Source organism: Nycticebus coucang, chromosome 22 (assembly GCF_027406575.1).
Source record: "Nycticebus coucang isolate mNycCou1 chromosome 22, mNycCou1.pri, whole genome shotgun sequence".
Lineage (NCBI taxonomy): Eukaryota > Metazoa > Chordata > Mammalia > Primates > Lorisidae > Nycticebus > Nycticebus coucang.
In genome coordinates this window covers 35,869,855-35,890,430 of record NC_069801.1, presented here as the reverse complement: position 1 = coordinate 35,890,430, position 20,576 = coordinate 35,869,855, and the positions used below count along the sequence as shown (strand labels likewise).

The 20,576-nt window shown below is 43.5% G+C and overlaps 1 pseudogene; it reads right to left on the bottom strand.

Annotated features, from left to right (window-relative positions):
• Positions 1-15,051: 15,051 nt before the first annotated feature.
• On the bottom strand, positions 15,052-16,206 carry LOC128574691 (alpha-taxilin-like; annotated as a pseudogene).
• Between the last annotated feature and the right edge of the window lie 4,370 nt (positions 16,207-20,576).

Here is a 20,576-nt window from a genome sequence, read left to right as displayed (position 1 = left end):
GTGCGGTGGATGTGTGGAGGCAAGGGCTGGAGAACCAAGTGCAGCAGAGTGGGGTGAGCACAGCAGAAGCCTATGGGTCTATAGGAAGTTGAGGAAGACCACAGCAAAGTCCCTGCCTCTGCCAGAACCACCTCCTCTTTCCCCTTATTTCAAAGTATAGTACCCACCAGTGTGAAGCTGCCCTCCAGGGAATATACACAACTTCTGAAGCTGAGAATGACCATGATACAGGGTTCCCTGACTCAGGGATGAACAGGGACCGCCCCATTTCCCAGGCCTGGGCAATTTCATGAAAGGAAGCTCATTCACTTTGCCTCAGCGGAAGAGACTGTATCACTCATTTGTTAGATTATATACCCCTAAACAAAATGTGTTGATCTTCTGACTTGGGTCTTTCCCTTTGCCAGAAGCTCTGGTGCTTTTTTTTTTTTTTTTTTTTGCCCTTTGTTGCATGTATTTTTTTTTTTTTTTTTTTTTATTGTTGGGGATTCATTGAGGGTACAATAAGCCAGTTACACTGATTGCAATTGTTAGGTAAAGTCCCTCTTGCAATCATGTCTTGCCCCCATAAAGTGTGACACACACTAAGGCCCCACCCTCCTCCCTCCATCCCTCTTTCTGCTTCCCCCCCCCATAAACTTAATTGTCATTAATTGTCCTCATATCAAGATTGAGTACATAGGATTCATGCTTCTCCATTTTTGTGATGCTTTACTAAGAATAATGTCTTCCACGTCCATCCAGGTTAATACGAAGGATGTAAAGTCTCCATTTTTTTTTAATAGCTGAATAGTATTCCATGGTATACATATACCACAGCTTGTTAATCCATTCCTGGGTTGGTGGGCATTTAGGCTGTTTCCACATTTTGGCAATGGTAAATTGAGCTGCCATAAACAGTCTAGTACAAGTGTCCTTATGATAAAAGGATTTTTTTCCTTCTGGGTAGATGCCCAGTAATGGGATTGCAGGATCGAATGGGAGGTCTAGGTTGAGTGCTTTGAGGTTTCTCCATACTTCCTTCCAGAAAGGTTGTACTAGTTTGCAGTCCCACCAGCAGTGTAAAAGTGTTCCCTTCTCTCCACATCCACGCCAGCATCCGCAGTTTTGAGATTTTGTGATGTGGGCCATTCTCACTGGGGTTAGATGATATCTCAGGGTTGTTTTGATTTGCATTTCTCTAATATATAGAGATGATGAACATTTTTTCATATGTTTGTTAGCCATTCGTCTGTCATCTTTAGAGAAAGTTCTATTCATGTCTCTTGCCCATTGATATAAGGGATTGTTGGCTTTTTTCATGTGGATTAATTTGAGTTCTCTATAGATCCTGGTTATCAAGCTTTTGTCTGATTGAAAATATGCAAATATCCTTTCCCATTGTGTAGGTTGTCTCTTTGCTTTGGTTATTGTGTCCTTAGCTGTACAGAAGCTTTTCAGTTTAATGAAGTCCCATTTGTTTATTTTTGATGTTGTTGCAATTGCCATGGCAGTCTTCTTCATGAAGTCTTCCCCCAGGCCAATATCTTCCAGTGTTTTTCCTATGCTTTCTTGGAGGATTTTTATTGTTTCATGCCTTAAATTTAAGTCCTTTATCCATCTTGAATCAATTTTTGTGAGTGGGGAAAGGTGTGGGTCCAGTTTCAGTCTTTTACATGTAGACATCCAGTTCTCCCAACACCATTTATTGAATAGGGAGTCTTTCCCCCAAGGTAAGTTCTTGTTTGGTTTATCAAAGATTAGGTGGTTGTAAGATGTTAGTTTCATTTCTTGGTGTTCAATTTGATTCCAAGTGTCTATGTCTCTGTTTTTATGCCAGTACCATGCTGTCTTGACCACTATGGCTTTGTAGGACAGACTAAAATCTGGTATGCTGATGCCCCCAGCTTTATTTTTGTTACTAAGAACTGCCTTAGCTATACGGGGTTTTTTCCGGTTCCATACAAAACGCAGAATCATTTTTTCCAAATCTTGAAAGTACGATGTAGGTACTTTGATAGGAAAGGCATTGAATAGGTAGATAGCTTTGGGAAGTATAGACATTTTAACAATGTTGATTCTTCCCATCCATGAGCATAGTATGTTCTTCCATTTGTTAATATCCTCTGCTATTTCCTTTCCGAGGATTTCATAGTTTTCTTTATAGAGGTCCTTCACCTCCTTTGTTAGGTATATTCCTAGGTATTTCATTTTCTTTGAGACTATGGTGAAGGGAGTTGTGTCCTTAATTAGCTTCTCATCTTGACTGTTTTTGGTGTATACAAAGGCTACTGACTTGTGGACATTGATTTTATATCCTGAAACATTACTGTATTTTTTGATGACTTCTAGGAGTCTTGTGGTTGAGTCTTTGGGGTTCTCTAAGTATAAGATCATGTCGTCAGCAAAGAGGGAGAGTTTGACCTCCTCTGCTCCCATTTGGATTCCCTTTATTTCCTTGTCTTGCCTAATTGTATTGGCTAGAACTTCCAGCACTATGTTGAATAGTAAAGGTGACAGAGGACAACCTTGTCTGGTTCCAGTTCTAAGAGGAAAAGCTTTCAGTTTTACTCCATTCAGTAAAATATTGGCTGTGGGTTTCTCATAGATAGCTTCAATCAGTTTTAGAAATGTGCCACCTATGCCTATACTCTTCAGAGTTCTAATTAGAAAAGGATGCTGGATTTTATCAAATGCTTTTTCTGCATCTATTGAGAGGATCATGTGATCTTTATTTTTGCCTCTGTTAATATGGTGGATAACGTTTATAGACTTGCATATGTTAAACCAGCCTTGCATCCCTGGGATGAAGCCTACTTGATCATGATGAATGACTTTTTTGATAATAAGCTGTAATCTATTGGCTAGGATTTTGTTGAGAATTTTTGCGTCTATGTTCATGAGTGAGATTGGTCTGAAATTCTCCTTTTTGTTTGGGTCTTTTCCTGGTTTTGGTATCAGGGTGATGTTTGCTTCATAGAATGTGTTGGGGAAGATTCCTTCTTCCTCAGTTTTTTGGAATAATTTCTGCAGTACAGGAATAAGCTCTTCCTTGAAGGTTTGATAGAATTCTGGAGTGAAGCCATCTGGACCAGGGCATTTTTTAGTTGGAAGCTTTTTTATTGTTTCTTTGATCTCAGTGCTTGAAATTGGTCTGTTCAGGAGGTCTATTTCTTCCTGGCTAAGTGTAGGGAGAGGGTGTGATTCCAAATATTGATCCATTTCCTTCACATTGTCAAATTTCTGGGCATAGAGTTTCTGATAGTATTCAGAGATGATCTCTTGTATCTCTGTGGGATCAGTTGTTATTTCCCCTTTATCGTTTCTGATTGAGGTTATTAGAGATTTTACTTTTCTATTTCTAGTTAGTCTGGCTAATGGTTTATCTATTTTATTTATTTTTTCAAAAAACCAACTCCTTGTTTCATTAATTTTCTGAATGATTCTTTTGTTTTCAATTTCATTGATCTCTGATTGATTTTGGATATTTCTTTTCTTCTACTGAGTTTAGGCTTAGATTGTTCTTCTTTTTCCAATTCCATAAGATCTCTTGTGAGATTGTTGATGTGCTCTCTTTCTGTTTTTCGAATGTAGGCATCTAAAGCGATTAATTTTCCTCTCAAAACTGCTTTTGCAGTATCCCACAGGTTTTGGTAGCTTGTGTCTTCATTGTTGTTATGCTCAAGGAAGTTAATGATTTCCTGTTTTATTTCTTCCTTCACCCATCTGTTATTCAACAGAAGATTGGTTAATTTCCATGCCTTTGAGTGGGCTTGAGCATTTTTGTTAGAGTTGAGTTCCACCTTTAGTGCCTTATGGTCTGAAAAGATACAAGGTAAAATTTCAATTCTTTTGATTCTGTTGATATTTGTTTTGTGTCCCAGGATATGATCAATTTTGGAGAATGTTCCATGGGGTGATGAGAAGAATGTATATTCTTTATCTTTGGGGTGGAGTGTTCTATATTCATCTATCAAGCATAGTTGTTCTAGGGTCTCATTTAAAACTCTTACATCTTTGTTTAATTTCTGTTTAGAGGATCTGTCCAGCTCTGTAAGAGGTGTGTTAAAGTCCCCTGTTATGATGGTATTATCAGATATCATATTGCTCAGACTGAGTAAGGTCTGCTTCAAGAATCTGGGAGCATTTAAATTGGGTGCATAAATATTTAGAATGGAAATGTCTTCTTGTTGTAGTTTTCCCTTGACCAATATAAAGTGACCATCTTTGTCTTTTTTGACTTTAGTTGCTTTAAATCCACATGTATGTGAAAATAAGATTGCAACTCCTCTTTTCTTCTGAATTCCGTTTGCCTGAAAAATTGTCTTCCAACCCTTCACTCGGAGCTTTAATTTGTCTTTTGAGGCCAGGTGTGTTTCTTGCAGACAGCAAATGGATGGCTTGTGTTTTTTAATCCAGTCAACAAATCTATGTCTCTTCAGTGGGGAATTCAAGCCATTAACATTTATTGAGATAATTGATAAGTGTGGTAGTATTCTATTCGTCTTATTTGGTGAGAGTCCATTGCTTAGTTTTATCTTTTGCATCAGTGTGGAGGTTAGGTTTTGTCCTTTGATTTCTGAGTTCTTACTTTGCTGCTGATCCATTGTGGTGGTCAGTGTGCAGAACAGGTTGAAGTATTTCCTGTAGAGCTGGTCTTGTTGTGGCGAATTTCCTCAATGTTTGTGTATCCGTAAATGATTTGATTTCTCTGTCAATTCTGAAGCTTAGCTTAGCAGGGTACAGAATTCTGGGCTGAAAATTGTTCTGTTTAAGTAGGTTAAAGGTAGATGACCATTGTCTTCTTGCTTGGAAAGTTTCATTAGAGAAGTCTGCGGTCACTCTGATGGATTTGCCCCTGTAGGTCAACTGGCGCTTACTCCTGGCAGCTTGCAGAATCTTTTCTTTTGTCTTGACTTTGGACAGGTTCATCACAATGTGTCTTGGAGAAGCTCGGTTAGAGTTGAGGCGACCCGGGGTCCGATATCCCTCTGAAAGCAGTGTGTCAGACTCTTTGGTGATGTTTGGGAAATTTTCTTTTATAATATTCTCTAGTATGGCTTCCATTCCTCTGGGGCATTCTTCTTCCCCTTCTGGAATTCCTATAACTTGTATGTTGGAACGCTTCATAAAGTCCCATAATTCTGACATTGAACGTTCTGCTTTCTCTCTCTTCTTTTCTGCCTCTTTTACTGTCTGAGTTATCTCAAGAACTTTGTCTTCTACCTCTGAAATTCTTTCTTCTGCATGGTCTAACCTGTTGCTGATACTTTCCATTGTATCTTTAAGTTCCCTAATTGACTGTTTCAGTTCCTTCAGGTCTGCTATATCCTTTTTATATTCTTCATATCGTTCATCTCTGATTTGATTCTGTTTTTGGATTTCCTTTTGGTTATTTTCCACTTTATTAGCAATTTCCTTCATTGTTTCCATCATTTCTTTCATTGTTTTCAACATGTGTATTCTAAATTCCCTTTCTGTCATTCCTAACATTTCTATACTGGTAGAATCATCTGCAGTAGCTAACTCATGGTCCCTTGGTGGGGTTGTTCTAGAGTGGTTCTTCATGTTGCCTGGAGTTTTCTGCTGATTCTTCCTCATGAGTGATTTCTTTTATCTGTTTCCTTGCCCTAATTTTCCTTTCACTTCCTCTTGCTCTTTAAGTTCTTGTGCCTGTGGACTAAGGGTTACAGGACCAGAAGGGTGAGAAGGTTGAAGAGCAAAAAAAGGGGATGAAAGAAAGGAGGACCGAGTGATAAGAAAAAAAGAAAGATAGAGAAAGGAGAGGGGGTGGGTATAAGGAATATTGACAAAAAGAACAGAGGCACAGAAAGAGGGAGACAGGGCAATATAGGTGTACAGTAGGGTACTTTGACACAACCTTAAAAAACCCCACCTTCTGGGGGTGTCCAGTTCCGTGGTTCCCTTGAGGTCAGCAGCTCTTTGCTAACCTGGTCAGACACAGTACCCCACCTCCACCAAGTAGAGAGGAAAGACAAAAATGCTATAATTCAAACCAAAAGAAGCAAACAGAAAACTTTACGGGGATAAAATTGGGTGAAAAACCAAATTATATCGGTATAAACACTAGCAAAAATGAAGTTGAAGTTATTAAAAAAGGCAGCAATGGGAAATTATAATTAAACTAGGAAAATTGAGAAAGAAAAAGGGATCTGTGTGGAAAAGATTGAAATTAAAAAAACAAAAGAACATCAGCAACGTCAAAATAAACAAACATAAAAAACAACCAAACCAAAAAAAAAAAAAGAAGAAAAAAATACACAACCAAAAACAAAGCAGTTTGTATATGTTATTGAATATTGTCTGGGCAACACGTGGTCTTCTGAGGTATGAGATGTTAGTCACAGTTCTGATACGACTGGAGGCTGCTGATTTCTCAAACCCCAGCAGGTAGACACCCTAAATCTCTCTTCAGCCTACTTAAAAGGCACTTTGAACTTGTAAACTTGCTGAGCAGAAGCTTTCCCAGCTTTCTCGCTGGAATCGCTGCTGAAGTGGCTATCCACTTACTCAGTGTGCCAAAACCGGTCTCATTCTGCCCCTGAGGGTTAGGGCTGCAAGGCGGCTCAAACCCCACCCTTAGGCTACTTGGTTGCTGGGTTACCAGCTCCCACCCATTTCTAGCTCTGCGACCCTGAGGGCAGAGCTTGCCGGGGCAGATCACTGACAATGGATCCGTGTGACCCACCGCCAAACACCATTAGCTCCGTCTGGCTCAGTGGCTCAGACCGGGGCCCAGACAACGGCCAAAGTTCTCCGCACTCCCGCTCAGGCCTTCCCCAAGGCAGTTCAACTCAGTGCCAAGTCCAAGGACATCGAAACAGTTCACAGGTAAGGCCTTTCTGGTTTGCAGTCTCGCTGCTACTGAACTTACAGTTGTGGGTGGGTTTAGACGGATTGAACACACGCGACCACTTGCCGGTTTTCCACTGTTTTAGTCCTCCTCTTGGGGTCCAGAAGTCTCTCGCTGACTCCCTGTATCTTCATAGGAGTGATGATAGGCAGTTCCCACCAGCCAGAGATGCCTGGAGTCCTATCTCCCCAGACTCACGGTGCCCAGATGCAAGGAAGCTGTTACTCGGCTGCCATCTTGCTCCGCCTCCAATACTCAGCTCTGGTGCTTTTTATTCCTGTGTTCCTTTCTGGCTAATAAATCCTATCTTACCATCAATCTATGGTCTGTGGGTTCATTTTTCTAATCCCTAAGACCAAGGATCTACTGAAATTCTAGTAACAACAGAACTCAGGAAAGTCCTGAGTGCAAGGTGGGCAAGGCCCAGAAGGGATTTTGATGAGAGTATCCTGACTTCCCCTTTAGGGTCAGAACTCCCAGCTGTCTCCTGGGCATATCTTGGGGAATTTCCAGGCACCCAGAAAGGTCTTGCATTTAGCCTGGGGCTGCTCCACCTTGGCCTGAGGTAGGGTAGCAGTGGCAGAGGGAGACTCCTCAGCAAGGTCCCCCAAGGTGCAGTCGTCTGGAGTCCCACCACTCTAGTCTCTGCTTTGAATTAACTCTGACCTGTCAAGATCCCTCAGCCTACTCCACTAAGTCACCCCCCCCCGAAGAAAACATTTCTTTCTATGCTTAACAAAGAAATCCTGGCTTCCCTTTTCATAACATTGATTATACCTATTCATTCAGTGTCTGTTTAGCCTACCAGATAGTTGGTACTCTGAGACAGGGACCATAACTTGTTTATGGCTTTGTGCTAAGCACAGAACTTGGTGATAACAGAAAGTGAATTTGCAAATGAAGGAATGAATGAGTAACTCAAAAGACCACTCCCTAGTTTATTCCATCTGTTGGATATTGTGCTATCTAATAGCTGTTGTTGCCATCATTATGAAAGGCTCCCCACTTAAGAAAGGAGATGAGAAAACTGTTAGACTTTGTGGCTGCATTTGTAGGCAGCACTCAGAAACCACAGAAAGCCCCAGAGCTAAGATGTATTCCTGACATTTAAGTGTCTACACTGACATACGCCCATTATCAGCCTCTCTAATAGATGTTGCTGGTATCAGGGAACAAAGTCTTTCCCATATGGGTTTCCAAGCTGGAGAAGTAAAGCCAGTTGGCTGCCATTTAACTGAACTAATCATCTTGAGGTATGATGACTGCACAAATGCACAGAACACAACTTTGCAGGAGGGATGGTCTGGCTGAATTGCTCTGGGACAAAGAGAAGTGGGTGGGGGTGGGGCCAAATAATTCAAATAATTCTGTCACTTTATGCATGTATATTATACCTCAGTAATTAAGTAAAATCGTGAAAAAGAGAAACAAAATAATCTCCAAACATTTCTATCCAAGTCAAAAATAATAAAAGGCAACATTTGTTTCCTGCCCAATAAGAGCCAGGTGCACTGCAAAGCAGCTGACAGTCATTTTCTTGTTTAATCCTGACAACAAACCTATGAGACATTCATCGTTTATTCATTGAAAAGCTACTTAATGTAGACATCCAGTTCTCCCAACACCATTTATTGAATAGGGAGTCTTTCCCCCAAGGTATGTTCTTGTTTGGTTTATCAAAGATTAGGTGGTTGTAAAATGTTAGTTTCATTTCTTGGTTTTCAATTCGATTCCAAGTGTCTATGTCTCTGTTTTTGTGCCAGTACCATGCTGTCTTGACCACTATGGCTTTGTAGTACAGACTAAAATCTGGTATGCTGATGCCCCCAGCTTTATTTTTATTACTAAGAAGTGCCTTAGCTATACGGGTTTTTTTCCGGTTCCATACAAAACGCAGAATCATTTTTTCCAAATCTTGAAAGTACGATGTTGGTATTTTGATAGGAATGGCATTGAATAGGTAGATTGCTTTGGGAAGTATAGACATTTTAACAATGTTGATTCTTCCCATCCATGAGCATGGTATGTTCTTCCATTTGTTAATAACCTCTGCTATTTCCTTTCTGAGGATTTCATAGTTTTCTTTATAAAGGTCCTTCACCTCCTTCGTTAGGTATATTCCTAGGTATTTCATTTTCTTTGAAACTATGGTGAAGGGAGTTGTGTCCTTAATTAGCTTCTCATCTTGACTGTTACTGGTGTATACAAAGGCTACTGACTTGTGGACATTGATTTTATATCCTGAAACATTACTGTATTTTTTGATGACTTCTAGGAGTCTTGTGGTTGAGTCTTTGGGGTTCTCTAAGTATAAGATCATGTTGTCAGCAAAGAGGGAGAGTTTGACCTCCTCTGCTCCCATTTGGATTCCCTTTATTTCCTTGTCTTGCCTAATTGTATTGGCTAGAACTTCCAGCACTATGTTGAATAGTAAAGGTGACAGAGGACAACCTTGTTGGGTTCCAGTTCTAAGAGGAAAACTGGACCCACACCTTTCCCCACTCACAAAAATTGATTCAAGATGGATAAAGGACTTAAATTTAAGGCATGAAACAATAAAAATCCTCAAAAAAGCATAGGAAAAACACTGGAAGATATTGGCCTGGGGAAAGACTTCATGAAGAAGACTGCCATGGCAATTGCAACAACAAAAATAAACAAATGGGACTTCATTAAACTGAAAAGCTTCTGTACAGCTAAGGAGACAATAACCAAAGCAAAGAGACAACCTACACAATGGGAAAGGATATTTGCATATTTTCAATCAGACAAAAGCTTGATAACTAGAATCTATAGAGAACTCAAATTAATCCACATGAAAAAAGCCAACAATCCCATTTATCAATGGGCAAGAGACATGAATAGAACTTTCTCTAAAGATGACAGACGAATGGCTAACAAACACATGAAGAAATGTTCATCATCTCTATATATTAGAGAAATGCAAATCAAAACAACCCTGAGATATCATATAACCCCAGTGAGAATGACCCACATCACAAAATCTCAAAACTGCAGATGCTGGCGTGGATGCGGAGAGAAGGGAACACTTTTACACTGCTGGTGGGACTGCAAACTAGTACAACCTTTCTGGAAGGAAGTATGGAGAAACCTCAAAGCACTCAAGCTAGACCTCCCATTTGATCCTGCAATCTCATTACTGGGCATCTACCCAGAAGGAAAGAAATCCTTTTATCTTAAGGACACTTGTACTAGACTGTTTAATGCAGCTCAATTTACAATCACCAAAATGTGGAAATAGCCTAAATGCCCACCAACCCAGGAACAGATTAACAAGCTGTGGTATATGTATACCATGGAATACTATTCAGCCATTAAAAAAAATGGAGACTTTACATCCTTTGTATTAACCTGGATGGACGTGGAAGACATTATTCTTAGTAAAGCATCACAAGAATGGAGAAGCATGAATCCTATGTACTCAATTTTGATATGAGGACAATTAATGACAATTAAGGTTATGGGCGGGGAAGCAGAAAGAGGGACGGAGGGAAGTGGGTGGGGCCTTGGTGTGTGTCACACTTTATGGGGGCAAGACATGATTGCAAGTGGGACTTTACCTAACAATTGCAATCAGTGTAACCTGGCTTATTGTACCCTCAATGATTCCCCAACAAGAAAAAAAAAAAAAAGAAAAACTACTTAATGAACCCCTACCTGTACCAGGCACTGTGCAGGCCCTGAGATTCAGAGAGTTAAGCAAGATAGGCCATCAGGTCCTCACCTACGTGGAGGTCACATTTCAGGGCAGAGTTACCATTATGAGCTCCAAATTAGAAACTGAAAAAAATGTTCTGGAAAGCCCAGTCATTTGCCTATATTCTATGTCTAGGAATTGATCAGGCTGGGATTCAGTTCCAGAAGTCTCTGGTGCCAAAACTCCCAACCATTTGTCTGTGTTGCTTACCCAAGAGGCTGTGCAGACAACCCTCCATACCAGCTATATTGTTTGGCAGAGAGATCTTTTTTATTTCTTTATTTTTAGAGCAGAAAAAGTTCCTGTCATTGGAAAATGGAACAAAGGTTGTTGACAGAGTTTTCTTCTTCAGTAGGTCCTTGGTCTCAGAGATTTGAAGAATGAAACCCAGGACCATAGAGATCAGTGATAAGATAGGAATTATTAGATAGAAAGCAATAGAAGAAATGAAAGGCACCAGAGTCTCTGGCGGAGGGAGGAGACTCAAGTGTGAAGTCCCCCTGTGGGTCTTTTGTGTAGGGGTTATATACTGTTTTGTAAAAAAGGAAGGTCTTAAGAGTTACATTTGGCTAGGACTGGCAGATTTCAATGTTGATGAGTATATTAACAAATGAATGCAGTCCCTCCAGCTCTGGCCAAATGGCAGGGCCTCCACTTCAGAAGAGGCCCAGCTTACATAAAATTAAATTATCCAGGTCAAGGAAACCGGGTCCTTGCCCAGCCCTAGATGGGGGAATCCTGTATTAAGGGTAGAATAAATTTCTTTACTTATGTCATGCAGACTCCCTTCTGTGTCCTACTTCCCTGTCCTACTTCCCTCAGGTTCCTTCTTAGGTGGAAACTCTCCACGGCAGCTCCAGGCTTTCCTGGCTGTCCTGGGCAGGCCATCCCAAGAGGGGCAGAGTAATTTGGTCCTGGGCTCTGGAAAACATTGGGCCTGTGCCCCAGCTTTGGGCATGTTCCTTTCCCTGAACTGCTCACAAGGCCAAGAGTCTAAGTATTCTTTTTATAATTTTACTTATTCTTTGAATATGTGACATACATGATCTGACAGTTAAGTTTGCAAACTCAAACCAGAAACAGTGCTACATATATCATTGCTGAATATCACCATGGTAATCTTCAAAGTACTTACTCCCCTTGGGAAGCTATGCACTGACACCAGCACCTAGTCCACCCTTCAAAGCAATTTTGAAACTCTTTATTCTAGAATGACCATACAAGCTGTTGTTCTATGGTATACAAAAACACACAACAATAATGAATGCCACTCAGCAAGACACCACATAAAGACCCAAACACAGCTGCAAGATACTGACATACCAAGGTTATGAAACCTTATCAAGTTGTTTGTACAGTGCTGACAACGTAAGGGTAGGGTGGCAAGTTAGCAAACTTAATTATCAGACCTCATATGTTCTATTCATGTGGCACAAAATTCAAGAAGTTAAAAAAAGTTATAAGGAAAGAGTGCCCCCTCACCCTGTCCTCCAGCCCTCTGGTTTCCCTTCTTGGAGCTTTTTATGTGTGCAGGTGGAAGACATCTAAGACAAAGGGATGGAAATGATGGAGAAGGGCTTACCTGGGAGGCTCCTACAACAATAGACTTGTGCTGCTGAAGTGTGAGGGGATCCTAAGATACCTCTCACCAATCAAACTAAGCCACTTTTTTCTTTTTTGACACAAAGTCCTACTTTGTTTCCCTTGGTAAAGTGCTATAGCATCATAGCTCACAGCAACCTCAAACTCTTGGGCTTAAGCAAACCTCTTTTTTTTTTTTTTTAAGGCCATAGACTCTTTATTTAATGTGGTTTAAAATACATCAAAATCAGGTCCCTGGCTGTTGTGAATGCCAAAAGGAGACAAAAATGCTGACATCACAGCTTCAAACAAGTCTGAGCGGCCAGGTTGGGCCATAAGGAAAGCAGTTACAGAGACAAAAGGCAGCTCCCTCCCCCAGGAAGGGCAAGAGAAGCAGGCGGGTACCTGCTATCCCTGGGGTGACCATCTTCTCTGTGCTGTGCAAGGTGGGAGGGCTGGGCAGCAGCTGCAGAATCAGCTCTGCAGGCCTTGGCCCTCCCCCATGGACACCAAGTAGCTCCCCCAGCCTCTGGGTCAGCCCTCAGCCGGGCTACTGTGATGGGGTGGAGAAATAACATCTTTACAGAAATAACGTTCTCCTACAGAAAGTGCCTGAGCTCAGCCCAAGGTCCAAAAACCTCACGGAAAACAAACAACAAATTAAAAAGAAAAGTGCTGCTGACACCTCTCAGAATCTGGTGTACATGAAGCTCTCAGATGGACAAGGTCTGAAACATAAGTTACTCTTCACAAAGCCATGGGCTCTGAGCCTCACCCACCTGCTGTGGTCCCCCAAGGAAAAGTTAGCAATTGGAGAAACCAACACAGCTCTTGGTCCTAAAACTGAGGTCACGTATATGGGGCCCATCTGGGTGAGAAAGGTACTGGCTTTTACTCATGGATAGGCCGCCTCCCTGCATCTGGCCCAGGACTTGGGCTAACGTTGGGAAGTGGAACAAGCAGAGTAGCTGTAGCAATTAGTTAAGATTTGGTCAGTGCAGAGGAGGAGAAAGAAAGGGCTCCCCTTCTATAGACTTGCTGGAATGCCTAGAAATAGATGGAGCCGAGAAGAAAGCCTTTACCCTGCCTTGGGCCCACCTGTCCCCCGTCCCACCACACTGGATTCCAATAGCCCTAAGCCTTCAAGGCTGTTGAGAGGTAGCCGAAGTGAGGGAGGCAGTTAGCGGGCCATTCACTGTGTGCCTCCCTACTCTGCCTCTGCCTCCTTCCTGCACCTCCCTCAACCTAGCAAACACCCTGCAGGGTTGGCAGCTTTTACACCTCACCTGGCACAGGGGCTGGGGGAGGGAGAAGGCCTTAGAGGAGCAGGAAAAGGCAAGGACCGTTCCAGACACATGATTCACAGGGTAGTACAAGGTCTTGGGAAAACATTTCTCCACAGGACAGTAGCATCTCAGCCAGTGATGGCAAACAGGTCTCCACACTCACACCACTGCATGAGGGCACCTTGATGTGAAGTGAGGCTATACCATGGAGTCGCGAGAACACTGAAGCAGATTAGTGGTACCTGCCATGGGGCAGGGGGAGAAATGGTGTGCCATTTATTTGCCATCTCTAGTCTAAGTCATAACATGATTTGAGAGTATTTAACATTCTTCACGAACCTATTTATCTGAGGGATTTAAGCTACGGGCTCACCCAGTGGGTGAAGAGTGGAAGATGAAGGGACCTGCAGAACACCTAGCTTCAAAGAAACACAGCAAAAAGCCGGACCCTAACCAGCTTACCATCTTGGCCTGTGGCTGCCTCAGCTGCACTGGTGCTGCAGCTTAGCTGGAGATGGGGTACTGTACTGCTAGACCGTCAGAGCTCTGCCTCCCGATCCAAGACTCATTCTGCTGTTCCAGAAAACTGTTTTGTACAAAGACTGGCTAATACCCCAGCAAGTCTGCAACCAGTAGGACTTTCAGCACACAGAGCAGCTACACAGTGTAACAGTACGCAGTGGTGGAGAGGGCAGCTGTCTACAGTCACTTTATGGATTTCTAGGGCCCACATCAATTGTTCAGTTTCATTCCTTACCAGTCATATAATAGCTGCAGCTCCAACACAGGAAAAAATGGAATCCCAAGGGCTCCCATTCCTTGGGCAAGAAGGTTCCAGGAAACAGAATCAGGCCAAACCTCAAGGAACACACATTTGGGGGGAGAGGGAACAGGGAGCAGAAACCAACCATGAAGCCGAAGGGCAGATGGACCTCCCCAGGAATGAAACCCACAGGCATGGTTATGGCAGAGCTACCAGAAACCCTTCCCTTTCTCTTACTACAAACAACCTGATCTCACCAAACAGGAAAGCTCAGTACTCAGATGGCAAAGGAGCCAAGCGGGGTCGTGAGGTGGGTGGGACACTGGAGGCCAGGCTCCCAGGCACCAGTGCTACAGCACCCCTCTTCTCTTTCTTCCTCAGAAGATCCTCAGTGCAATACTGTCATGTGCAAAAATCGACAACAACAATAAAAACCTTCAGAAAGAATCCTTTGGGTGATCTCTTGTCAATCATTTGTGCAGCTAGAGAGGCACCTGCGAATGATAAGGCTGCTGAGAAGCATCATGGCCTGGTCCTGGCACTACCAGAGGGCAGGAAAGCGGTGCCCAGGGGCTCCCGGCCAGTAGATCATCTCACATAGAAATGTTCTCCAGGTCTTTTGTCCAAGTCAGGAAAGCATTTTGATCATCAGCTCTGAGTACCCTGCCAAGGTTCCACCTGGGGACATTTCTTCCAGGTCAAGAGAAGCAAAGGAGTGCCCAAGCTGCCCAAGCCCTGCTCACGAGAGAAATGTAGTCAAGACTTGGGTGTATCACTTATCATGAGCTCTGAAGGGCCGGGAGGGGTCTGAGCCTCAAATCAGGCAGAGAAATGCTCAAGTCCAGCCAGATCACTGTGACAGGTGGGTCTCTTGCTGCTTCATCAGCTCACACATCCTCTGGGACTCCACTGCCTCTTTCAGGAGCTATTTCCAAGACAGAACCCTCAGACCAAAATCCTTCTCCCGTTGGTGTCGCTCCTCTGCCTCCTTCAGTATTTTCTGAGCTGGCTGGAGCTTGGTGTCCACCGGCTGTTGCTGCAGGTCCTTGTGTTTGAAGACTTCATTGACGTGCTCCTCTCCTAGATTATACTGCTCAATCAGCTTCTTGAGCCTCTGGGCCAGCTCCATGTTCTCTTGGTGCAGCTTGGGGTTGCGCTCATTGTGCTGTTCCATCCGCAGCTGAATATCATTCAGGGTCACCTGGAAGTGCGAGGTCACCTCCTGCACTTCTCTTCCTCGTCTTGGGCCCACTGCATGCCTTCTTGCCCTCAAGTTGTGCTGCTGCAGCTCACCACAGACTCTCAAGCTTGCTACAGGCCAGGACTGCCTTGCTGTGCTTGCCACGGAGGTGGTCCTTCTCCTGTACCAGCTGGCTCTGCTTTTTCTGCAGGAGCTTCATTTGCTTCTGTGAGTTTTGATGCTCTTCCAGCAGTTTAGCATACTTCTTGCACAGAGCTGCCAGCTTCTCCTCTGGGGTACTCAGTGTGTTCAATGTCTGCATCAGCAATGTGATTTCCTTCCCTAGACCCTTGGCTTTCTTCTCCTGTGGCCTTCAGTGGTCTCGGTCTCCAACCTTGTCACTTTCCTGGATCTCTTCTGTGCCTGGCTCCCCCTTGGAGGTCTCTTTCTCTCCATTTACTACTGGAGTCCCTGGCTCAGGCTCTCCATTCCTCGCCACATAGGTCCGGGTCTTCTGGACTTACCTTGTGCCCCATCCTCACCTGGCCCCCCCTGACTGTTGTCTACACAGTATCTACTCAGTATGTCTTCCAACTGGCAGCTCAGCTCCTCAGAGACATCACTAAGGACTCCAGACTGAGCGGTTTTGGCTTGAACCCCCTCCGTCTTCCCGGGAGTCTGGCTGCTGGAACCTTCAGCTTCTGTCGCAGGAGTCAACTGGCTCTGCAGCCCTGGTGCTCCCTCAGATCCTGCTTCCAGTTGTCCCGGGTTGCTTTTCGGGTTGGATTGTTTGGCAGCCTCATTCTTTTTGTCTTGGTTCTTCATTGTGATCTGCAATGCTGGATTAGGTGCAAATCCTCACTGCCAATGTCCCACAGCTTCCCTGCTCTGGCCTCACACTGGAAACCCTGAGTAATCACCACCAGCAGAACCCAAGCGATCCTCTTGCCTCAGCTTCCCAAGTGTCTGGGACTACAGGCACCCACCACAACACCTGGCTATTTTTAGAGTTGGGGTCTCACTCTGGCTGGTCTCAAACTCCTGAGCTCAGACAGTCCACTTGCCTCGGCCTCCAGGGTGCTAGGATTACAGGAGTGACCCACTGCACCTGATCCCTAAGCCACCTTTTCATGAGCCACTTCTTGTTCCATTAATCTGTTTTGCAGAGCCTCCAAGAAGCCAGGCGGGGGACTGGGAAGAGTGGTCCCCACAGGAAATGAGCACACTTGCTCTGGGTGATGCTCTGGGGTCTTATGATTTGGTTTACTAAAAGCTCACTTTACAGTTGGTGCTCAGACAAGATTGTCCCCAGTTGGGCACAAGAACAAGGAACATTGTGACCACTCTAAAGCTCTCTGTAGGCGGCTAGTCCTCCTCTCTCTTTGTGGCCTCTCTTGGTGTTTTTTCCTCTTTAACAAAGGACTTTCAAAACATCTTTGTTCTCTCCTATCCAATTCCTATGCAGGTAACAGACATTCGAAACATTGAGTTATTTATTTTAATAAAAAGCCAATAATCCAGCTTCTGATTCTTGAGTGATAGAAAACAGAGATTGACCCTGTCTGCCATTAATAATAAGACATCTTCTGGGAGAGGGTGGACTGGCATGCTTCCCACGAGCTCACTGATGGGCACTGATTTAGCATTATGGCCAGGCTAGTCTGGCAGGACAAAGAAATTAATATGCTTATATTGCCTGCTGAACTTGCCTCCCTCCTCAGTTTCAAAAGGCACAAGAATGTGAGTTAGAAATGGATATTCTTGATCATCCTTTAGAGATCACACATGGTATTTAACTCCAATGTATAATGAAATAAGAAATATTCTGGATCATAAAGTTGGCATGCTGTTTGTTTTATCTTTTATTTAAGTGGATGTTTTCCTGTCCACTGAAGTGTTTTGTTGCCAAAGACCATTTGGCTCTGTTTTCTAGGGGTCTGAGAGACCCCTAGACTCTCACTACTCAGACCCTATTTGAGTAAATCATAGGCATAACAGCATTTTGTGGGAACTGAGGTCAGAACAAAAGTTGTCCATTTCTTCCATGTGTCAATCTTCCAAATACTTTTCAGATTCCCTGCCTGGGGCTGCAAACTACTGACAAATCAATACCATAGTTGGCACTAGGCAAGAGTGGGTGGCACTTTGAACACTACCTATTCTGGCGTTCACCAAGCATGAACTAGTAGTAAAGATCAGAATTGTCCAGACACTGGCTGGAGACATGAGACTCTTACAGGGTTGGCTGGAGAGGAGTATTGGCCATAGGCTGGAGAGGATGGAATTCAATATGCTAGGTTAAGATGGCTGAGACATGGTTCCATGTGGGGGATTCTACCATCTAGGATGGGAAGTAGACATTCCTTCTAGAAATGTTTATTGTACCTCTATGTGCCAGGCGCTGGGGAAACAGAGTGAGATGAACGCCTTGTTTGCTTATAACCCATAACTTCCTGGGGAGATAGACATGTGAGCAGAGAACTGTAATCCCAAATGAGAAGTGAACACCAAGTATTATTGGGAGAAGGAAGATGGGCATGGAAGATCAGAAAATAGCTTCATGGAGGAGGTGGCAACAGTTTTAAAAGACGACTAAGAATTTTTATTTTTTTGAGATAGTCTCACTCTGTTGCCCTTGGTAGGGTGCTGTGGCATCACAGTTTACAGGAACCTCCAACTCTTGGGCTTAAGCGATTCTCTTGCCTCAGCCTCCCGAGTAGCTGGGACTACAGGCACCCGCCACAACACCCGGCTATTTTTGTTGTAGTTGCCACTGCTGTTTTAGCTGGCCAGGGCTGGGTTTGAACCCACCACGCTTGAGATATGGGGCTGGCACCCTATCCACTCAGCCACAGGCACTGCCCCGACTAGGAAATTTTTAGGCAGATGAGATGGGAAGGACATTGGTTGGTGGTGGCTGGGGGTGGAGGGGGGCTGGGGGAGGGAAGAATAGAGTGACAGTAAATAGGAAAATATAGGGAATAATGATGATGATGATAATACAGCAAACACTAATGTGGTGCTATTAGTGCTATTTTTAGGTGTTGGGTGTTGATCTTCACAGCAATCTTATGTACAGATGAGACTGGATCCCTTGTCCATGATCACAGTGTCTGGGAGGAGCACAGCTGGGATTCCAGCCTGGGAAGGCTGGCTCAGAGCTTGGGCTTGTGTTGTATTACCCAGTATCACCAGTACAAGATGGTGGGTGGAAGGGGCTGGGCTAGGGAGGTTCTGACAAGTAGGTTAGAGTTGAGTGGTGAAGAATGTTGTCTGGAGCCTGTCCAAGATGAGACTTTTTACCCAGTAGGCATAGAGGGATTCTACATAGGAGAGCTTGCAACCAGATTTATGTTCTGGAAAAGATCACTTTGGCAATGTGATAATGAACTAGAAAGCAGAAAAATCTGAAGGTTGGCTTAAGGCTACTGCAATTGTCCAGGCCATGGGAGACCTGCAGGGGAGAAGATGGGAAAGATTTAGGAGCTATTTTAGGAGGAAAATGGGCAAGATTAGGGGAGCAACTGGATGTAGGGGGATGACAGGAATTGCCAATGGCTGATGCTTGGAGCCTGGGTGACTTTTCAAGCTGCTAGTTCTGAATGGCTGCTGGAATGTGATGAAACACCTTCATCCACTGAAATGCTGCTACACCCCCACTGGACCCCAAGGAAGGTCACATGCCCCTGATGAGGCTGTCCCAGTGTGGATACAGCCCCAGCTCCTAATTATCTCCAGTACTGCAGACACTGGGCTATAGAGACAATAAGGAACAGGAGACCAGATGGAACTCAGAGGGATCATGGTGAAGAATTGACCATGCCTCTCACAGAGGGTCAGAAGCTGCTCCCAACTGCAAAGCCTGCTAACCCCAGATTTTCTTTTCCCCAACTCCTGGGATCCCCAAACCCAGATCACCCCTCCTCAAAAAAGCAAAAATTTGGTTTTGCATTTTACAGTCTCTGCATCCCAGGAAGAAAACCTCTTAGCATTTTCTGACAGTGCAGTTATTCCTTCATTGTTCAAACATCTCCCTCTAGACTAATTTCTCGGCCTTACCTTTGCATACTCAAGAGACTCATTAAAGCATTTTCCCAAACAAAAAAGCAGGCTTCTCCCAAAGATGAATTTTGCTGCCACCCCTAGATGCAGAAACAGCTGTAGGCATCTATGAAAATTGTAACGTTTTCATTCTTCCTGTAATATTAAATATCACAAAAAGGCCAAGACTGGAGACCATTAGATTTATTTACCATCTCATTGAATGAATATTTATTAAGGAAGAATTTTCACCTCTGGTAATAGAAGGTCAATCCTCTGGCTAAGGACAAAAGAAAAGTTGGACATATTAAAAAATGTTCTGTTGTATCCAAAAGCTAAACCAACCCTTACCCAAGCGTGGCTCCGCTTCCAGTAATCTCAGTGGCCTGGAAAATCTCAATTCCTGCTACTGATGGCAATGGTCCTGAATTGCTAGTGCCCTCTAAGACACCTGGCAAAAGCAAACATATATCTTCTCTGGCAGAAGATATCATCTGAAGCCTCAAGTTATGCCTATAAACAATTTTTCTACTACAAAATCTGATACCAAATCAAAATAAATCAGGCATGTGAGTAAACATGATAATATGATTGACATTCATCAGAGAAGATTGATAAAAGAAACACAGAAGCTCAGATATTAGAGTATCAGACAGATTTAAGATAGTTGTTGGGTAACCGCTCTATGTCAGGCACTTGTGCTAGGCATTGAGGATAAAATAGTGAACAAACAAAACATGATTCCTGCTTTTCTATGTTTTATAGTCTTCTGAGGGACATGGATGTTAATCAAATAAATCATCCCATGGTAAGGTTGATTGAAGATATAGGCTCAGTTCTGCATCTTCCTTTTCCTCTGCATGTATCCGCACCCTTTGTAATGTGACTTTGTAGCCCTCTTTGCAACAGGTGAAGTCTGTTTCCCACTCCTTGAATCTGGGATAGTCTTGAACTTGCTTTAGCCAACAGAATATGGCAAAAGTGATGGTGTTCTGAGTCCAGATCTCCAAAGGCCTTGTGTCTACCTCCTCATTCTCATGGAACACTGGCACAAAGAACAATTCTGGGATAGTCTATTGGGGAAAGAGATTGAAGTAGCCCAAGAACTAGACTTAAGAAAGTTTCCAGTCCTGCATCTGACTATATATGCATGG